The sequence below is a fragment of the Dendrobates tinctorius genome, unplaced genomic scaffold (assembly GCF_039654945.1).
Source record: "Dendrobates tinctorius isolate UK_male_01 unplaced genomic scaffold, ASM3965494v1 ptg000140l, whole genome shotgun sequence".
NCBI classification, from domain to species: domain Eukaryota; kingdom Metazoa; phylum Chordata; class Amphibia; order Anura; family Dendrobatidae; genus Dendrobates; species Dendrobates tinctorius.
Genome location: NW_027361808.1, coordinates 3,361,268 through 3,370,331, shown reverse-complemented (window position 1 = coordinate 3,370,331; position 9,064 = coordinate 3,361,268). Strand labels below are relative to the sequence as shown.

The following is a 9,064-nucleotide window of genomic DNA, read 5'->3' as shown; positions in this document are numbered from 1 at the left end:
TCCGAAACGCGTAAGAGTCTTGTGGTCTAATCCGCGCTCACTAGCCAGTCACGTGGTTCTCCACGTGACCGTGACGTCACGCAAGGTCCTGCGGGGATCGTTGTACCTTGCTGGCTTTGAATCTATATGCGCTGCGCATTCTGCCGCTCTTAGCGGCTGCCACGCGGGTAGGTGGACGTCTGTCACCGGCCGGGACAACGTCCGATACTCACGGTTGTGACCTGTACTCTAAGGACTTGAAAGCCGGTATCTGTATCCGGTTTTGTCCGTCTGAACTGTTGCCTAGACACGTGGAACTGTGCTTCGGGGACTTGGACTGCGGTCTCTTCAGTGGGCTTCACCGTTTGAACTATCGCTGTCGGAATTGTTGCCTCTGCATTGGGACCCTTTGGAGTCAGGATTTTTTCATCACCCCGTATTCTATTTGAACGAAGGTACCGCTCTGTCTGAGTTGTGATTGATTTTTTTGTTGTTTTTTTTTAATTATTGTTGGATGCTATTATTCTTTTTGGAAGAAGGGGAGGGTGTATTTATTATATACACCTAATTTTATGTGCAGCTTTTTCCCTGATTTACCTAGCTAGCGCAAGTAGCTATCATATGTTAAAGTATATCTTATGCACTAAGCACTCTCTCTTACAACGATGAATCTGTGGTGATTTACTATCCCATCTGAACTTATATCCAAACTTTGTAATTTCCCTGGAGTGCACACTATGCGTATGCACCCACTGATGCAGCTTGAGGGCATCATGGGATGTGTCTTCCAGGCTTGTGCTCTCGTCATGTTGTGGCACCCCTGAGGGTCCAGTCACCACAGAGGTACTGCACCTTAGCCAGAGGTGTGGTACCTCACTCTAGGGTAAGGAGGGGGCACTGTCCAGGACCCACACACACTACCACCCAACACTAGACCTTTTTAGGCCAGGGAGGAACTAGGTAGAGGGTGTGGGTGGAGGAAGTAGATAAGGGTAGGACAGCTGGAGAGAAAACTGCAGTTGGGAGTGGAGAGTTGTCATGGGAACAGGAATGACAGTTGTAGGAGGAGTCAGAAGGAGTCAAGAGGAGAAGTGAGCTGTGGAAGTAACTGGAAGGAGTGAGAAGCTCATTCTAGGACTGAAGAGTAAAGTGAAGTGAAGGAGTCCTAGGGGCCAGGGAAGTGAAGAATCCACCCGTGGCACCCGAATCCACGCCGACTGTAGAAGGACCAGGTTGCAGTTCGGGACCGGCCCCAGACTAGTGAAGAGACTGTAGGGCTCAGCTAGCAAACCGGAGGCTGAAGTATCTGTATGTGTGACAGCCACATCCACACACATTCGCTGAAAAGGCAGCCATATAGGGTCAAGGGGACCAGGAGATCCTCGCCTGACAGGATCCAAGGCTGCCGGTTTGGGACTCTGTGTGTGAAGGCGCAGGACAGAAGAGGTGGGAGCCAGCGCAGTGAGACGGCCAGGAAAGGAACATCAGAAGGGGGTTCTGGTTCAGTGCACCCCAAATTACCTAAGAGCTGGCTGGACCACCGACCCAGAGGACACAGCACCCCAGCTGGGAATTGTAACTGGAAGAACTGGGAGGACACAGTGAAGTGCAGTATTCACACTTTTACTCAGACTTATTTACAGCATCATCTGCCCTGCACTAGAACCACCATCATCATCTTGGACACCTATAACTGCCCTGGGGCCTAGCTCTGCCCATGGAGAGCTGTAACAACTCTGCTGCATCACCTTCATGGTGAACACCATGGGTGATGTCACGAATATATTTCCTCATAAACTACTGCCCCCATCTTTTATTTACGTTGTACCCAGGGTCACGGACTGGGTCACCGCTGCCGTGATATCTCCCCTGAAGAATTCACCAGCCTGGACCGAGTACCCCACGGCCCTAGCGGGCGCTGCAATATGACCAGGCCCATTCTCAAATGACCCATTTGGGTGGGGCCTGGCTCTCATAGTCTGACTGCCCGCCCTGATGTGACCGTGGCATGTGCCCTCCTGCATATGTTGGAGTGACGTGTGCCAATGGGTCGCCCTCCCAGGGCTGTGGGGTACTCAGGACCGGGCCCGATGAGCTCCAATGGGAGATGTCATGGCAGTGGGGACCCGGCCCGTGGCCCTGGGTGCCCATTGTAAAAAGGAAAAGTTTATAAGTGATTTGTGATGCCACCTGTGGTGTTCGGCAAAAGAGATGTAAGCCGACGCTGCAGACAGATCCTCTGGGACAGATGGTGTGGTGCAGCAGTGATGTTATAGCCCTCCTCAGGCAGGGCTGCAGTCCTAGGGCAGTGTAGGTGAAGTGACACTTAGATGGAGTAGTGTCAGGCGCAAGGGATGTGGCAGTGCTGGGCAGGTTGGCGCAGGAATAAGTGGAGGACACCAGGGCATGTAGTTCCAAAGCTTTACTCACAGTCTGTTGCAGGTACAGGTGCCCGCATCCGTGCCATGTCCTCTGGGTCAGGAGCTCAGCCAACTTCCAGGCAAGATGAAGCACTCCTTTCCAACACTCCGCCAACTTATGTGCCTTTTCTGATCGTCTCCTCTTAACCCTAGAACGCATACCTGGGGCCTCGCAGGCCCGCCCTGTTAATTGTTTTCTATTTTCTGCAAGATTACTTTAGTTAGAATTTTGAAACTCTAGGTATTCCTCAGGTATATAGTTGTTTGTCATTTCCAGTTGTTCATTTATTTTTATGTTACATGCATTTCGGTATAACAACTCTTTTTTGTGAATACCCCATATTCACATACCTGGAGCCTTTTAGGCCCGTACTAGGTTTACATGTGATCCTAAGCCTTTTTATCTTCACTGTTGCTGGGGAAGACTTTGACTCAGTCTTTATGACTCTGCTGTTGCTATGAAGAGTGTGAATTCATTCTGCCTGACTACATGGTCATTTGATCTTGGGAAGGAGGCTCCCTCACAACGTCATGCGTCTCTGACATCATCATAGGTCCTGAACACTGTTCATTGTGTGCTACTTGCTGAAGAGACTTTGGAGGAAGGAATCAGCTTTCTTGTTTCTTGAAAAAGAAACTTTCTGAGTTCCAAAAATCCAAAAGCTTTTACTGCACCTAAAAGAAAGTGGTGACCTGCTGAAGGTGAGAGGAGGGGTCTGCACTTTACCCTTAGCACACACACTAACAAAGAGTGTACAACCCTGATTGTAATCTTTTTTTTTTTTTTTTTATTTTAGTTTCCTGACTTCTAAGAAAACAGTTACAACCTCAAAAATTGTGGAGGGCACCACTAAGGGATCACCAATTACATGCTTAAGACCAATATCATAAACCAGAAAAGAGGCATGTAAAGAGGAGGGATCACCAATAAGGTATAACAAAATACAAGATAATAAACTTTTTATTAATCATCCAAAACAAACAACATGCAGTGCAATAATAAAAACAGTTAAAACCGCACAATCACGTTCATTTAACACAATAACCCCTGCACAAACCCTTCATGATGCTATTATTTGCAAATATGCTAACAAAGCACCTGGTATAAGTGTGTAAAATCTTATCAACAGGTAATGAAAAACATACACTCCACCTTCCACCTTATATAATAATGGATGCAAGCTACCTAGTTAGTCTAACAAAATGTTAGGACAAAAAACCTGCTCAAATTAGCACAAAAAACCCCTAACAAATAAACAGTGTGTATGCACAAATGAGAGCATAGGGGTTGATAGGGTAAAAGGCTGATAATGCAGTATAAACAGGCCAAAAAACAAGGGTCCCAATTGCCAATGGCCCCCTCTATACAACCTGTTAAGAGCAAAATAATGCTGGCAGGTAAAGCCCTAATCCAGTAACCAGTGGAGGTAAGAGTGAGAAGTGGTGAGGCAGGGGCAGAGGAAACGCCCGACGCGTTACGCCAGAGCAACTGGCTTCATCAGGAGCAGTGTCATGTTGTGAGTGGATGGTGTATAAATACCCATAACATCAGCTTTCAGCCAGGGAGCAGGTGTGAGAGCAAGGCTCAAGGGTTGCCATGACATAGTGCAATGATCACAAACCGGAAGGGAGGTGTCTGGTTTTGCACAGCCGCAATAGACTGAGATGAAGTCTTCATAATAGTGTACCAAAATGGCGCTGAGAAAACTCTAATGCGCATGCCCAAAGTAGCGCAACTTCCGGGACCACACCGGAAGTAGAATGTCCGGTGTTGCGCAGCCGTAATAGGCCAAAATAAAGCGTACAAAGTACACCAAGATGGCTTCTGGCGGGCTCCAGAGCGCATGCCTAGATACAAAAGACATTAATGAGCGGGTAAGGGTCACCAGCCATCTCCCACATCCTATCAGAGACCGGAAGCCATAAAAATATGGAAAAAAAAAACCAATCAACAATAAAAATAATAACGGAATCCCAGTTTTAGAATGAATGCGCTAAGAGAGCTTAAAGTCATGAGCCACAGTTCTATTCAAGTGCTACTTGGTATAATAGAAAAAGTGTATGAAAAAATACCATACAGAAAGGGATAGGAGAGAACGAAAAAGGGGTTAAATGGGGAATTAGAATAGCGGCTAGTTATATCATGATAAGTCCACATGTGTGCCTTACAATAAAATTAAGGCAACTAGCCTGAAAATATAGCCTGAAAATATACACAAAGAGAGAAAACCCAAGTCTCATATGATTTTGACAGACTAACAGTCCCATTCTTTCTTTTGCATTTAATTAAAAAAACCATGGTTTTTTAAGCAGATAGAATACAATTCATCTGCAATATATATATATATATATATATATATATATATACAAAAGCCAGTATGTGCTGATATAATAATTGATTAGCCCCCATGAGAAAGCACAAAGGACCGGCAAACATTATAAAAATCAAAATAGGTCCATCAAAGATCTAAAACGGATTTGATTGCAGTGACCAATTCTCAGTGTCTGAGCACAAAAGTTGAATGCTAGGCAATAAAGATGTCCATGTCCAATTGAGCCGTAAAGGAGAAGGAGACTAAGAAATCTGTTGAAATAAAGAATGATAAGATATAAAAGCTATACACAAAGACCATAAAGTAGAAACCCAGAGGGAGCACAACAGAGTCACGATCATTTATAGTTGTTTGTAAAACCCTGTAAAGAGTAATTCTGCATTCAGACCCCTTGGAGAGAGACTGCCCAGATCGTGTATCCATTTGGATTCACATCTGAGCAGTCTCAGGCCCACATCGCCCCCTCTAATATTGGTAGGCACTTCTTCCAGGGCCATTGCCCTTAGTCCCATGGAACGTCCATTATGTACCTCTAAAAAGTGTGCAGCCACTGGGGTAATATGTTTGCCCTTGTCACGATCCCTGTTGGCAGTGGAGATATTAGAAAGATGTTGTTGTAATCTCCTTCTGAATTCTTGAGTGGTTTGTCCCACATATATCTTTGGACAATTACAGACAAGGGCATAGACTAAATTTCGTGACTTGCAATTAAAGTATGCCTTTTTGGGTACAATCTGGAAAGGGTAGATAGGTAATGAAATGCCATGTCTGGCAACCATATGCTGGCACACATTGCAATCACCACAAGGGTAAGTACCCAAAGTCCTAACCCCCCTGTTCAGTCTAACCGTGGGGCGTATATAGTGGCTATGGCAAAGCCGATCCTTGAGATTCCGAGCCCTTCGTGCTACCAGACTGGGCGTATTGGAGATATGTGGTACCAATTTTGCCTCACTCAATAGAATACCCCAATTCTTGCCCAAGATTTTACGTACATCGTGCCACTGATTGTTGTAAGTGGTCACTATCCCTATAGGTCTAGAAGACTCACGTGGCTTTCTCTGTAGCAATTCTGCGCGTGTACTTGTTCTTGCTCTTTGATATGAGGCAGAAATAACTTTCTTGGGATAACCACGGCTCTTAAAACGATCTGTCAATGTTCTTGCTTCCGACAAAAAGTCCGATGGATCAGTACAATTTCTTTTAGCTCGGAAAAACTGACCTGTGGGGATACCGTTTTTTAAGTGTTGGGGGTGAAAACTGGTATAATGTAGGAGGCTGTTGGTGGCTGTAGGCTTACGGTATAATTTAGTTGAAATATGCGAACCTTCCAAAGAGAGACTGAGATCCAGAAATTCCACCGTCGTACAAGAAATGTTAAACGTTAATTTGATATTATAGGGATTCTGGTTCAGCTCACTGATGAATGATCTGCAACTTTCTTCTGTGCCTGTCCAGAAAAAGATGACATCATCAATATACCGTAGCCATTTAAGGCAGTGTGTTTTAGAGCCAACATGAGAATACACCACCAACTCCTCCCACCACCCCAAAAACAAATTCGCATAAGCGGGGGCACAGCGTGCTCCCATAGCAGTCCCCATACTCTGTCTGTAAAATGTCTGTAAAAGGTCCTATCAAATACAAAATAGTTTTTATCGAGAATAAAGAAAAGCAACTCCAAAAGGAAGCGGTTGTGTGCCCTGTCGCCCATGGAATCTTTGTTTAAATGAAAGGCAATAGCCTCCAGGCCCAAATCGTGGCTAATGCTCGTGTACAGGGACTCAACATCCAAAGTGACCAGTAAGGTCTGTGATGGTAAGCAAAAATTATTTAAAATTTGAATAAGATATGTCGAGTCCCGAATGTAAGAGCTCAAATTAACAGCAAGAGGCTGTAAAAAGAAATCAAGGTAAATACACGGTTTTTCAAACAAACCCCCAATACCAGAGACTATTGGTCTGCCAGGTGGATTTTCCAAAGATTTGTGTACCTTGGGAAGAAGATAAAAAGTAGGTACTATTGGGTCATCAGTAGTCAGAAAATCAGCCTCTTTCTTATTGATGGTCACCTGACGCAAAGCTTGTCCAATTAGAACATCCAACCTCTTTTTGAATACTTCACTGGGATCAGCTGGAAGGCGGGTATAACATGGAGTGGCTTGTAGTTGACGCATCACCTCCTGTAAATAGAGAGAGTTAGGCCACAGAACAATATTTCCCCTCTTGTCAGCTTCCCGTATCAAAAAGTCCTTGTTACGTTGTAAATCAAGGAGTGCTTTGTATTCGTCCTTACTTAAATTTTGATTCTTAAGCGTGTCAAGAGGAAGATTCTGAATGTCCCGACATACATTCATAAAGAAAATATGAACTGCTGGAAAAAGGGCCAAAGAAGGTGTACTTTGGGAAGGCAGACGACTAGTAAAAGGTCTTCTGGAGGTCGTATTTTCATTCTCCTGCAGCAGGTCCATCAGGTCTCTAAGGACTTGTCTATCAACATTCGGAAAATTATCGACTGGAGAGGGATGATGGTAAAGCAGCTTGAACGTCAGCTGCCGACAAAAGAGATACACATCCTTTACAAGGGTAAATGTATCCAAGGTGTTCATGGGAGCAAAAGTTAGACCCCGTTCCAAGACAGATCTCTCAGCTGTAGTGAGATTATAAGATGTTAAGTTGATAATTTGTAAATTACCTGGACCGGATGTGCCACCTGTTGCAGATGATGAGGAGGGGGTGGTCACCGTTTCCTGCGGTTGTACCTCGTTTCCCTCTTGTAAGCTGGAGACATCTGTTTGTAGCCCCTGTTTCTTTTCCTTGTGCCACCTATTCTTGCGTCTACCCCTCCTGTTGCTCCTTCTGGGTCGCTGTGGTCCGAAGATAAAAAATCACTAGAAGACTGTTCGTATCTAGGATTAATTTCTTTATGGGTCACTGTTTGAGAGAAGGTAGCCCGCTTGTTCCCTTTATGTCTCCACTTATAGGCTCGGCCATTATTGAAGTCCATTTTATCCCGCTGAAATTTATGACGTTTCCCCTCTATGATCTCCTTTTCAAATTTGTCTATAACTGTTTTTAGTTGCTGTTTAAATGGAGAAACCATAGTGGGGTCAAAAGTTAGAAGTTTAGTCTCCAACAGTTTAATATCATCCTTAAGTTTGACCAACAGACCCTGATCATGGGCTATTAACATGTCCATCAATAAAAGGGAACATTTAACCAAACCAGCCTCCCACATATCCTGAAAAGTCTCATCGACTTCCCAGGCTGGAAAGATTTGTACTCTCAAGCCCCTTGGTATGAGGCCTGTGACCTTATACTCCTCCAAACTCCTTATATTCCACCATACTTTTGTGAGTGATTTATGTAAATTGATCAACTCATTAGTAGTGGCGGTAAAGCTCTCATCTGTATTAGATGGACCACCTACATCACTACTGCCCGTATCAAAAATCCCCTGAGCCCTTTGGCTCCAAGCCGTTTCCCTGGCAGATAAATCCATCTCTCAATGGTAAAATACCAATAAAATTGCTATAGCGTGCCTCCTCCTATGAAAAGGGGAACCAAAAGAGATACCCCAGAAAACAGTTACAACCTCAAAAATTGTGGAGGGCACCACTAAGGGATCACCAATTACATGCTTAAGACCAATATCATAAACCAGAAAAGAGGCATGTAAAGAGGAGGGATCACCAATAAGGTATAACAAAATACAAGATAATAAACTTTTTATTAATCATCCAAAACAAACAACATGCAGTGCAATAATAAAAACAGTTAAAACCGCACAATCGCGTTCATTTAACACAATAACCTCTGCACAAACCCTTCATGATGCTATTATTTGCAAATATGCTAACAAAGCACCTGGTATAAGTGTATAAAATCTTATCAACAGGTAATGAAAAACATACACTCCACCTTCCACCTTATATAATAATGGATGCAAGCTACCTAGTTAGTCTTGTATTTTGTTATACCTTATTGGTGATCCCTCCTCTTTACATGCCTCTTTTCTGGTTTATGTTCCTGACTTCTAAGGTTACAATGGCACAGTCTACATCCAGGGGTTCGACTGACCAAGAAATCAAAGCAATCATTTTTGATAGTGATGAAGACAGTGAACTTTCTTTGTCTGATGAAGAGTACATGCCACCAGGTAATGTCTCTACTTCATCGTCCAGTGATTCTTCAGATGATGAAGAAGTAATGGATCCAGCAGAACGTGCAAATAGAACATCCAAACTAATGTTTATTGGAACAGTACTGCTGAGGTTCTTGGACGAACCCCATCACATAATATTGTAAGAGTTGCTCAAGGAACTGTAGGAAT

At 44.0% G+C, this 9,064-nt stretch overlaps 1 long non-coding RNA gene across 1 annotated transcript; it reads right to left on the bottom strand.

The window, feature by feature from the left end:
• Positions 1-5,556: 5,556 nt before the first annotated feature.
• LOC141048996 (uncharacterized) lies at positions 5,557-6,765 on the bottom strand. The gene is made up of 3 exons (XR_012220227.1): positions 6,726-6,765; positions 6,060-6,182; positions 5,557-5,954 (listed from the first exon to the last, which is right to left on the bottom strand). It is a non-coding gene; the product is annotated as an uncharacterized lncRNA (long non-coding RNA).
• Between the last annotated feature and the right edge of the window lie 2,299 nt (positions 6,766-9,064).